A 14,023-nucleotide genomic window follows, 5' to 3' on the forward strand; every position below is an offset into this window, starting at 1 on the left:
TAAAAAAAAACTAGTTTCAGGTCTTTTCATGCTAATTTCTTGTTAATCAATGTCTATCACTACTATAGAGACTCATCTATCAAATATATACAATAAATTCATGCAACTACCACAAAAACACTAGATTCAAGTCATTTCATGCTTATTTCTTTAATACCAATGTATATCACTACTATTGAGACTCATCTATCAAATATATACTATAAATTCATGCAACTACAAAAAAAAACTAGTTTCGGGTCTTTTCATGCTAATTTCTTGTAAACCAATGTCTATCACTATTATAGGGACTCATCTATCACATATATAACATAAATTCATGCAACTACCACAAAAAACTAGTTTCAAGTCTTTTCATCCTAATTTCTTGAAAACCAATGTTTATCACCACTATTGATACTCATCTATCAAATATATACAATAAATTCATGCAACTACAAAAAAAACTAGTTTCAGGTCTTTTCATGCTAATTTCTTGTAAATCAATGTCTATTATTATTATAAACTATCTAAAGACTCATCTATCAAATATATACAATAAATTCATGCAACTACCACAAAAAAACTAGTTTCAAGTCTTTTCATGCTAATTTCTTTAAAACCAATGTCTATCAGTACTATATAGACTCATCTATCAAATATATACAATAAATTCATGCAACTACCAAAAAAAACTAGTTTCGGTTCTTTTCATGCTAATTTCTTGAAAACCAATGTCTATCACTATTATAAACTATCTAAAGACTCATCTATAAAACATGTACAATAAATTCATGCAATTACCACAAAAAAACTAGTTTAGAATCTTTTCATCCTAATTTCTTGAAAACCAATGTTTATCACTACTGTAAAGACTAATCTATGAAATATATACAATAAATTCATACAACTACAAAAAAAAAAACTAGTTTCGAGCCTTTTTATGCTAATTTCATGTAAATCAAAGTCTATCACTATTATTAACTATCTAAAGACTCATCTATCAAATATATACAATAAATTCATGCAACAACCACATAAAAACTAGTTTCGAGTCTTTTCATGCTATTTTCTAGAACACCAATGATTATCACTACTATAGAGACTCATCTATCAAATTTATACAATAAACTCATGCAACTACCAAAAAAAAACTAGTGTCGGGTCTTTTCATTATAATTTCTTGTAAATTAATGTCTATCGCTGTTATAAACTATCCAAAGACTCTTCTATCAAATATATACAATAAATTCATGCAACTACCACAAAGAAAACTAGTTTCAAGTCTTTTCTTGCTAATTTCTTGAAAACCAATGTCTATCACTATTATAAACTATCTAAAGACTCATTTATAAAATATATACAATAAATTCATGGAACTACCACAAAAAAACTAGTTTAGAGTCTTTTCATCCTAATTTCTTGAAATCCAATTTTTATCACTACTATAAAGACTCATCAATCAAATATATACAATAAATTCATGCAACAAGAAAAAAAAAACTAGTTTCGAGCCTTTTTATCCTAATTTCTTGTAAATCAATGTCTATCAATATTATAAATTATCTAAAGACTCATATATCAAATATATACAATAAATTCATGCAACAACCACAAATAAAAACTAGTTTAAATTCTTTTCATCGTAATTTCTTGAAAACCAATGCTTATCACTACTATAAAGACTCATCTATCAAATATATACAATAAATTCATGCAACTACAACAAAAAAAAACTAGTTTCGAGCCTTTTTGTGCTAATTTTTGGGTAAATCAATGTCTATCACTATTATAAACTATCTAAAGACTCATCTATCAAATATATACAATAAATTCATGCAACTACCACAAAAAAACTAGTTTAGAGTCTTTTTATCATAATTTCTTGAAAACCAATGTTTATCACTACTATAAAGACTCATCAATCAAATATATACAATAAATTCATACAACTACCACACAAAAACTAGTTTGAAGTCTTTTAATTCTAATTTCTTGAAAACCATTTTTTATCACTGCTATAGAGACTCATCTATCAAATATATACAATAAATTCATGCAACAACCACATAAAAACTAGTTTCGAGTCTTTTCATGCTATTTTCTAGAACACCAATGTTTATCACTACTATAGAGACTCATCTATCAAATTTATACAATAAACTCATGCAACTACCAAAAAAAAACTAGTGTCGGGTCTTTTCATGCTAATTTCTTGTAAATTAATGTCTATCGCTGTTATAAACTATCCAAAGACTCTTCTATCAAATATATACAATAAATTCATGCAACTACCACAAAGAAAACTAGTTTCAAGTCTTTTCTTGCTAATTTCTTGAAAACCAATGTCTATCACTATTATAAACTATCTAAAGACTCATTTATAAAATATATACAATAAATTCATGGAACTACCACAAAAAAACTAGTTTAGAGTCTTTTCATCCTAATTTCTTGAAATCCAATTTTTATCACTACTATAAAGACTCATCAATCAAATATATACAATAAATTCATGCAACAAGAAAAAAAAAACTAGTTTCGAGCCTTTTTATCCTAATTTCTTGTAAATCAATGTCTATCAATATTATAAATTATCTAAAGACTCATATATCAAATATATACAATAAATTCATGCAACAACCACAAATAAAAACTAGTTTAAATTCTTTTCATCGTAATTTCTTGAAAACCAATGCTTATCACTACTATAAAGACTCATCTATCAAATATATACAATAAATTCATGCAACTACAACAAAAAAAAACTAGTTTCGAGCCTTTTTGTGCTAATTTTTGGGTAAATCAATGTCTATCACTATTATAAACTATCTAAAGACTCATCTATCAAATATATACAATAAATTCATGCAACTACCACAAAAAAACTAGTTTAGAGTCTTTTTATCATAATTTCTTGAAAACCAATGTTTATCACTACTATAAAGACTCATCAATCAAATATATACAATAAATTCATACAACTACCACACAAAAACTAGTTTGAAGTCTTTTAATTCTAATTTCTTGAAAACCATTTTTTATCACTGCTATAGAGACTCATCTATCAAATATATACAATAAATTCATGCAACAACCACATAAAAACTAGTTTCGAGTCTTTTCATGCTATTTTCTAGAACACCAATGTTTATCACTACTATAGAGACTCATCTATCAAATTTATACAATAAACTCATGCAACTACCAAAAAAAAACTAGTGTCGGGTCTTTTCATGCTAATTTCTTGTAAATTAATGTCTATCGCTGTTATAAACTATCCAAAGACTCTTCTATCAAATATATACAATAAATTCATGCAACTACCACAAAGAAAAACTAGTTTCAAGTCTTTTCTTGCTAATTTCTTGAAAACCAATGTGTATCACTATTATAAACTATCTAAAGACTCATCTATAAAATATGTACAATAAATTCATGCAACTACCACAAAAAAACTAGTTTAGAGTCTTTTTATCCTAATTTCTTGAAAACCAATGTTTATCACTACTATAAAGACTCATCAATCAAATATATACAATAAATTCATGCAACTACCATAAAAAAACTAGTTTCGAGCCGTTTTATCCTAATTTCTTGTAAATCAATGTCTATCACTATTATAAACTATCTAAAGACTCATCTATCAAATATATACAATAAATTCATGCAACTACCACAAAAAAAACTAGTTTAAATTCTTTTCATCCTAATTTCTTGAAAACCAATGATTATCACTACTATAAAGACTCATCTATCAAATATATACAATAAATTCATGCAACTACAAAAAAAAAACTAGTTTCGAGCTTTTTTATGCTAATTTTTGGGTAAATCAATGTCTATCACTATTATAAACTATCTAAAGACTCATCTATCAAATATATTCAATAAATTCATGCAACTACCACAAAAAAACTAGTTTAGAGTCTTTTTATCCTAATTTCTTGAAAACCAATGTTTATCACTACTATAAAGACTCATCAATCAAATATATACAATAAATTCATACAACTACCACACAAAAACTTGTTTGAAGTCTTTTAATTCTAATTTCTTGAAAACCATTTTTTATCACTGCTATAGAGACTCATCTATCAAATATATACAATAAATTCATGCAACAACCACATAAAAACTAGTTTCGAGTCTTTTCATGCTATTTTCTAGAACACCAATGTTTATCACTACTATAGAGACTCATCTATCAAATTTATACAATAAATTCATGCAACTACCAAAAAAAAACTAGTTTCGGGTCTTTTCATGCTAATTTCTTGTAAATTAAAGTCTATCGCTGTTATAAACTATCCAATGACTCTTATATCAAATATATACAATAAATTCATGCAACTACCACAAAGAAAAACTAGTTTCAAGTCTTTTCTTGCTAATTTCTTGAAAACCAATGTCTATCACTATAATAAACTATCTAAAGACTCATCTATAAAATATGTACAATAAATTCATGCAACTACCACAAAAAAACTAGTTTATAGTCTTTTCATCGTAATTTCCTGAAAATCAATGTTTATCACTACTGTAAAGACTCATCTATCAAATATATACAATAAATTCATGCAACTAGAAAAAAAAAACTAGTTTCGAGCCTTTTTATTCTAATTTCATGTAAATCAATGTCTATCAATATTATAAACTATCTAAAGACTCATCTATGAAATATATACAATAAATTCATGCAACTACCACAAAATAACACTAGTTTCAAGTCTTTTCTTGCTAATTTCTTGAAAACCAATGTCTATCACTATTATAAACTATCTTAAGACTCATTTATAAAATATGTACAATAAGTTGATGCAACTACCAAAAAAAAAACTAGTTTCAAGTCTTTTCTTTCTAATTTCTTGAAAACCAATGTCTATCACTATTATAAACTATCTAAAGACTCATCTATAAAATATGTACAATAAATTCATGCAACTACCACAAAAAAACTAGTTTAGAGTCTTTTCATCGTAATTTCCTGAAAATCAATGTTTATCACTACTGTAAAGACTCATCTATCAAATATATACAATAAATTCATGCAACTAGAAAAAAAAAACTAGTTTCGAGCCTTTTTATTCTAATTTCATGTAAATCAATGTCTATCAATATTATAAACTATCTAAAGACTCATCTATGAAATATATACAATAAATTCATGCAACTACCACAAAATAACACTAGTTTCAAGTCTTTTCTTGCTAATTTCTTGAAAACCAATGTCTATCACTATTATAAACTATCTTAAGACTCATTTATAAAATATGTACAATAAGTTGATGCAACTACCAAAAAAAAAACTAGTTTCAAGTCTTTTCTTTCTAATTTCTTGAAAACCAATGTCTATCACTATTATAAACTATCTAAAGACTCATCTATAAAATATGTACAATAAATTCATGCAACTACCACAAAAAAACTAGTTTAGAATCTTTTCATCCTAATTTCTTGAAAACCAATTTTTATCACTACTATAAAGACTCATCTATGAAATATATACAATAAATTCATGCAACTACAAAAAAAAAAAACTAGTTTCGAGCCTTTTTATGCTAATTTCATGTAAATCAAAGTCTATCACTATTATTAACTATCTAAAGACTCATCTATCAAATATATACAATAAATTCATGCAACTACCACAAAAAATAACTAGTTTCAAGTCTTTTCTTGATAATTTCTTGAAAACCAATGTTTATCACTATTATAAACTATCTAAAGACTCATCTATAAAATATGTACAATAAATTCATGCAACTACCACAAAAGAACTAGTTTAGAGTATTTTCATCCTAATTTCTTGAAAACCCATGTTTATCACTACAATAAAGACTCATTTATCAAATATATACAATAAATACATGCAACTACCACAAAAAAACTAGTTTCAAGTCTTTTCATCGTAATTTCTTGAAAACCATTGTTTATCAGTACTATTGAGACTAACCTATCAAATATATACAATAAAATCATGCAACTACCATAAAAAACTAGATTCAAGTCTTTTCATGGTTATTTCTTTAAAACCAGTGTTTATCACTACTAGAGAGACTCATGTATAAAATATAGACGATAAATTCATACAATTACCACAAAAAACTAGTTTCGAGTCTTTTCAAGCTAATTTCTAGTATATCAATGTCTATCACTATTATAAACTATCTAAAGACTCATCTATCAAATATATACAGTAAATTCATGCAACTACCACAAAAAAAACTGGTTTCAAGTCTTTCCATGCCAATTTCTTGTAAATCAATGTCTATTACTATTATAACCTATTTAAAGACTCATCTATCAAATATATAAAATAAATTCATGCAACTACCACAAAAGAAAACTAGTTTCAAGTCTTTTCTTGCTAATTTCTTGAAAACCAATGACTATCACTATTATAAACTATATAAAGACTCATCTATAAAATATATACAATAAATTCATGCAACTACCACAAAAAAACTAGTTTAGAGTCTTTTCATCCTAATTTCATGAAAACCAATTTTTATCACTACTATAAAGACTCATCTATGAAATATATACAATAAATTCATGCAACTACAAAAAAAAAACTAGTTTCGAGCCTTTTTATGCTAATTTCATGTAAATCAAAGTCTATCACTATTATTAACTATCTAAAGACTCATCTATCAAATATATACAATAAATTCATGCAACTACCACAAAAATAACTAGTTTCAAGTCTTTTCTTGATAATTTCTTGAAAACCAATGTTTATCACTATTATAAACTATCTAAAGACTCATCTATAAAATATGTACAATAAATTCATGCAACTACCACAAAAGAACTAGTTTAGAGTATTTTCATCCTAATTTCTTGAAAACCCATGTTTATCACTACAATAAAGACTCATTTATCAAATATATACAATAAATACATGCAACTACCACAAAAAAACTAGTTTCAAGTCTTTTCATCGTAATTTCTTGAAAACCATTGTTTATCAGTACTATTGAGACTAACCTATCAAATATATACAATAAAATCATGCAACTACCATAAAAAACTAGATTCAAGTCTTTTCATGGTTATTTCTTTAAAACCAGTGTTTATCACTACTAGAGAGACTCATGTATAAAATATAGACGATAAATTCATACAATTACCACAAAAAACTAGTTTCGAGTCTTTTCAAGCTAATTTCTAGTATATCAATGTCTATCACTATTATAAACTATCTAAAGACTCATCTATCAAATATATACAGTAAATTCATGCAACTACCACAAAAAAAACTGGTTTCAAGTCTTTCCATGCCAATTTCTTGTAAATCAATGTCTATTACTATTATAACCTATTTAAAGACTCATCTATCAAATATATAAAATAAATTCATGCAACTACCACAAAAGAAAACTAGTTTCAAGTCTTTTCTTGCTAATTTCTTGAAAACCAATGACTATCACTATTATAAACTATATAAAGACTCATCTATAAAATATATACAATAAATTCATGCAACTACCACAAAAAAACTAGTTTAGAGTCTTTTCATCCTAATTTCATGAAAACCAATTTTTATCACTACTATAAAGACTCATCTATGAAATATATACAATAAATTCATGCAACTACAAAAAAAAAACTAGTTTCGAGCCTTTTTATGCTAATTTCATGTAAATCAAAGTCTATCACTATTATTAACTATCTAAAGACTCATCTATCAAATATATACAATAAATTCATGCAACTACCACAAAAATAACTAGTTTCAAGTCTTTTCTTGATAATTTCTTGAAAACCAATGTTTATCACTATTATAAACTATCTAAAGACTCATCTATAAAATATGTACAATAAATTCATGCAACTACCACAAAAGAACTAGTTTAGAGTATTTTCATCCTAATTTCTTGAAAACCCATGTTTATCACTACAATAAAGACTCATTTATCAAATATATACAATAAATACATGCAACTACCACAAAAAAACTAGTTTCAAGTCTTTTCATCGTAATTTCTTGAAAACCATTGTTTATCAGTACTATTGAGACTAACCTATCAAATATATACAATAAAATCATGCAACTACCATAAAAAACTAGATTCAAGTCTTTTCATGGTTATTTCTTTAAAACCAGTGTTTATCACTACTAGAGAGACTCATGTATAAAATATAGACGATAAATTCATACAATTACCACAAAAAACTAGTTTCGAGTCTTTTCAAGCTAATTTCTAGTATATCAATGTCTATCACTATTATAAACTATCTAAAGACTCATCTATCAAATATATACAGTAAATTCATGCAACTACCACAAAAAAAACTGGTTTCAAGTCTTTCCATGCCAATTTCTTGTAAATCAATGTCTATTACTATTATAACCTATTTAAAGACTCATCTATCAAATATATAAAATAAATTCATGCAACTACCACAAAAGAAAACTAGTTTCAAGTCTTTTCTTGCTAATTTCTTGAAAACCAATGACTATCACTATTATAAACTATATAAAGACTCATCTATAAAATATATACAATAAATTCATGCAACTACCACAAAAAAACTAGTTTAGAGTCTTTTCATCCTAATTTCATGAAAACCAATTTTTATCACTACTATAAAGACTCATCTATGAAATATATACAATAAATTCATGCAACTACAAAAAAAAAACTAGTTTCGAGCCTTTTTATGCTAATTTCATGTAAATCAAAGTCTATCACTATTATTAACTATCTAAAGACTCATCTATCAAATATATACAATAAATTCATGCAACTACCACAAAAATAACTAGTTTCAAGTCTTTTCTTGATAATTTCTTGAAAACCAATGTTTATCACTATTATAAACTATCTAAAGACTCATCTATAAAATATGTACAATAAATTCATGCAACTACCACAAAAGAACTAGTTTAGAGTATTTTCATCCTAATTTCTTGAAAACCCATGTTTATCACTACAATAAAGACTCATTTATCAAATATATACAATAAATACATGCAACTACCACAAAAAAACTAGTTTCAAGTCTTTTCATCGTAATTTCTTGAAAACCATTGTTTATCAGTACTATTGAGACTAACCTATCAAATATATACAATAAAATCATGCAACTACCATAAAAAACTAGATTCAAGTCTTTTCATGGTTATTTCTTTAAAACCAGTGTTTATCACTACTAGAGAGACTCATGTATAAAATATAGACGATAAATTCATACAATTACCACAAAAAACTAGTTTCGAGTCTTTTCAAGCTAATTTCTAGTATATCAATGTCTATCACTATTATAAACTATCTAAAGACTCATCTATCAAATATATACAGTAAATTCATGCAACTACCACAAAAAAAACTGGTTTCAAATCTTTCCATGCCAATTTCTTGTAAATCAATGTCTATTACTATTATAACCTATTTAAAGACTCATCTATCAAATATATAAAATAAATTCATGCAACTACCACAAAAGAAAACTAGTTTCAAGTCTTTTCTTGCTAATTTCTTGAAAACCAATGACTATCACTATTATAAACTATATAAAGACTCATCAATCAAATATATACAATAAATTCATGCAACTAGAAAAAAAAACTAGTTTCGAGCCTTTTTATCCTAATTTCTTGTAAATCAATGTCTATCACTATTATAAATTATCTAAAGATCCATATATCAAATATATACAATAATTTCATGCAACTACCACAAAAAAAACTAGTTTAAATTATTTTCATCCTAATTTCTTGAAAACCAATGCTTATCACTACTATAAAGACTAATCTATCAAATATATACAATAAATTCATGCAACTTGTACCGCCCCGGTGGACGGGTGTGATGACGTGGCATCCTGCTACAGTGTAGGCGTGTTGACAAGGCGCCGGGTTGGCAGATGGGAAGGAAGTCGGGAGGCACGTGTGGTCGCCGATTGTTAAGTTGGCGTGTTCCGATTTCCAGTTTACCAGAATAGGCGATCGCCAGGTTGAAGGTGAAGTCGCCAGATGTAGAATCAGGCGACCAGGCAGTCGGAGATCGCCAGAATAATCGCATCGCCGAAGATGAAGGAGAAGCAGATTATGAAGGCGGCCGGCGAGACCACGGGGAAGGTGTATGAAGGCCCTAACTCGCCAGTTTCAGTAGAGATCGCACTCCTGAGTTAGCTATGCACTGGGCAGTACCATGCACAGGTAACTTAGCCAAAATGAGAGTAGAAGCAGCGCCAAGTCAGGGAGCCTCCAGATGATGGCACGTGTACGGTTGGATACGAGCTACGTGTCCAAGTCTGTAACTGCCAGGAGAGAGAAAATCACCAGGTATATAAGAGTTCTTAACAGATTTTCTAAGGTACGCACGTTCAGTTGATACACTTTACGCTTGCGAGTGACAGAGCCGTTGTGAGAGAGAGTTTTTGCACGGTTCTCGTTCTTAGTATTTGGTGATACCGTCACTGACTTGAGCGTCGGAGTGCGATCGGCCGCAGCGGCGCCGTATCGTTTCTTTGCAGGTTCTTGAGATAGATCCAGAGGAGGAACGGAAGTGAGAAGCGGCGCGCACGTCGATCCTTGACGAGGCATTCTCCAGCGCTCCGGTCAACAGGCAGGATCATCAGGCGCCCACCGTGGGGCCGTGTAAAACGTGCTCCCATCCACAGCGTGAGTTCGTGGAAGTTTTCGAGGTTTTCTGCGCGGTTGTGTGCTGGTGCAACCGTCGTGTGCAGTTTCTTTGAGTTTCGTTCGGTGAGTTCGTGTTTTGTACCGTTTGTTTGGCTTTCAATCGGTGGAGTGAGGTCTTTTGTTGCTTGCGCGCAATCTGTCTGGGGAAGTTCGAGTTCTTTTGTGGTTTTCTGCGAAGGTTTGCGGTGTTCGTGGTTTCTTGCGCAGTTTCTTGAGTTTTCTCCGATTGATCGCTGTTTCAATCGCGGTTGAAGTGTTGGTTGCTGTATTCTTGTGGTTCGCTAAAGTTAATGAGAAAGATGAGAAGCAATCGTTCCAGTCCCGTGGCGCCTGTCGCAGCTGAAGGCGACGCCGCCATGACCATGGCGCTGATGGCAGAGATGATGCGCTCGTTGCAGGCCACTGTGGAAGCCTCGCGCGTCGAGCAGGCAAGGATACATGAGGACCTGGTCGCCTCTCGCGCCAGGAACGAGGAGCTCAGCAAGGTAACTGAGGAGCTACGTCGAGCTCTTCAGGAGCAGCAGGGACGTTCTTCTGCTGAAGAGGTGGCACCATCGACACCACCTCGCGTGTTCCCAATGCCTTTTATCCAGGCGATTACCGACACGCCTATTCCCACGAGCGTGGTTCCGGTTAAAGCTGTTTTTACCGGCGTGGAGGATCCAGAAGCTCATCTGACCACGTTCCACACGCAGATGATGCTGTCGGGAGGGTCAGACGCCGTCTACTGTAAGATGTTCGTGAGCACGCTCCAGGGAACGGCGATGGAGTGGTTTGTGAGCCTGCCTAATGGCCACATAACCAATTTTCAACAGTTCTCGAAAATCTTTGTCGAGCAGTACATTGTGAACAAGGCACCGCCCAGGGTGTCCTATGATCTGTTTGATATAAGGCAGTACCATGGGGAGTCCCTCCGAGACTACCTCAATCGCTTCGGAGCACAGATGGTCAGATCGCCGGCCAAGGATGAAGAAATGCTGGTCTATGCCTTCAAGAAGGGCGTGCAGCCAGGGCCATTCTGCGAGGCCTTGATCAGGGCTCATCCAGCGACGTTTGCTGAAGTCAGGCGACTTGCGGTGGCCCACATCGCCGACGAGAGTGAAGTCGCCGAAAAGAGAGGCAGCGTGGCTCCCGCCAGACCACGCGCCCAGACCAGGATCCAGCCGCAGAGGGTGTTGGAAACGGCGGCGGCAGCCAGGAAAGACCAAAGGACTCGCTATCCTTACGATAGGAGAAATAAGGGAAGAAGCCAAGCGCGCCAACCACCAGCACGCCAACAGCCAGCACGCTGAGAGTACAATCGCCCGCCTAAGCACAAATTCGTCATGGGACTAGCGGACCTGATCGCTATCCCTAACATATCTGCTAGGTTGAAGGCGCCCGAGAAGGTGGGCGACAAGGTGCTGGGGTCAAAGCTGGACGTCTGGTGCGAGTTTCACCAGTGCTTTGGCCACAACCTGGACTCGTGTTTTTCTTTAGGATACCAGCTCGACGATCTGGTTAAGAGCGGGTTCCTAAACGACTATCTGCTGGACAGAAGGACCGGAGGAGCGTCGAGTTCCCAGCCGGCAGGTGGAGAAGCCCAGCAACACGAGATGCCTATCCATGGGGAGATCCACACCATCGCAGGGGGTTTCTCAGGTGGTGGATGCACCGCATCGCAGAGGAAAAAGTACGCGCGATCGGTGATGTCAGTGGACATGTTTGAAGATCACTCGCCGGAAGTGGACATTACGTTCACCAAGCAGGATCTTCGGGACGTTGTGCCTCATGACAACGATCCCATTGTTATTTCGTTGATCACGGCGGGAAGGAAGGTCCATAGAGTTCTGGTGGACCAAGGAAGCTCGGCAGACGTAATGTTCTGGCCGACTTTCACGCAGCTAGAATTGCCCCTTGACCAGCTAAGGCCCTATGGAGGGTGCTTGTATGGGTTCGCTGGCGACCAGGTGGAGGTCAGGGGGTACATTGAGCTGAGAACCACGTTTACCGATGAGGCTGGGTCGAGGACGGAGAAAATCAAGTACCTCATCGTAAACGCCCCCTCAGCGTATAACATCCTGTTGGGAAGGCCCACTCTTAACAGGATAGGCGCCATCCCGTCGACACGGCACATGAAGGTGAAGTTGCCATCGATGGAAGGGGTGGTGATCACGATAAAGTCTGATCAGAAAGAAGCGAAAAAGTGCTATGAGAATAGCCTGAAAAATAAAAGATCAGTGAGCTATGTAACGACCACCCCGCCTCCCGGTGTGAAGCCCAGACCGCCGGTAATAGAGGAGGCCGCCGGAAGGGACGTAGAGATGGTAGATGCTGAGCTGGGGGAGAGGAATGCTGGCCTGGAGGAAGAAGAGGCGCGGAATCGCCCTGAGGAAGCAAGGGAACAGGGAATCGCCAGGGCGGTGGTCGCCAGAGAATCCAGGCCCAAACCTGTCGAGCAGTGGCTCGAAAAGGAGATCGGAGGGAAAATCTTCAAGCTGGGAAGATCTCTGGAAGTCGATCTCCAAGACCAGATCGCCAGGGTGATTGAGCGGCATCTGGACGCGTTTGCTTGGTCCGCTTCGGACATGCCCGGAATCGATCCCGACTTCTTGTGCCATCATCTGGCGATGGACAACATGGTGAGACCGTTGCGACAAAGGAGAAGGAAATTTAACGAGGAGAGGAGGCAGGCGATCAGGGACGAAACCCAGAAACTCCTCGCTGCAGGCCACATCAGGGAAGTCCAGTACCCTGAATGGTTGGCGAATGTCGTACTGGTGAAGAAGAGCAACGGGAAATGGCGCATGTGCGTCGATTTCACCGATCTGAATAAAGCTTGCCCAAAGGATTCATATCCTTTACCAAGCATTGATGCCCTGGTTGATAGTGCTGCAGGGTGCAAGCTGCTGAGTTTCCTGGACGCCTTCTCGGGCTACAATCAGATCAAGATGCATCCCATGGATGAAGAAAAAACAGCCTTCATGACGGAGAGGTCGTGCTACTGCTATAAGGTGATGCCGTTTGGGCTGAAGAACGCGGGGGCCACGTACTAGAGGTTGATGGATCGAGTACTTGCACCGATGCTGGGAAGGAACGTGCAAGCCTACGTCGATGACATGGTCGTGACCTCGCAGGAGAAGAGCAAGCACGTAGCAGACTTGGAAGAATTATTCACGACGATCGCCAAGTTCAAGTTGAAGCTCAACCCGGAGAAATGCATTTTCGGCGTGGAGGCTGGAAAGTTCTTGGGTTTTCTTTTGACTGAAAGGGGAATAGAGGCCAACCCGGACAAGTGTGCCGCCATCTTGGCGATGAGAAGCCCGGCTACAGTGAAAGAAGTCCAGCAGCTGACAGGTCGGATGGCAGCCCTATCTCGCTTCGTGTCAGCGAGCGGAGAAAAGGGAC

The sequence above is a fragment of the Phaseolus vulgaris genome, chromosome 2, assembly GCF_000499845.2.
Source record: "Phaseolus vulgaris cultivar G19833 chromosome 2, P. vulgaris v2.0, whole genome shotgun sequence".
In the NCBI taxonomy this organism is placed as follows: Eukaryota; Viridiplantae; Streptophyta; class Magnoliopsida; order Fabales; family Fabaceae; genus Phaseolus; species Phaseolus vulgaris.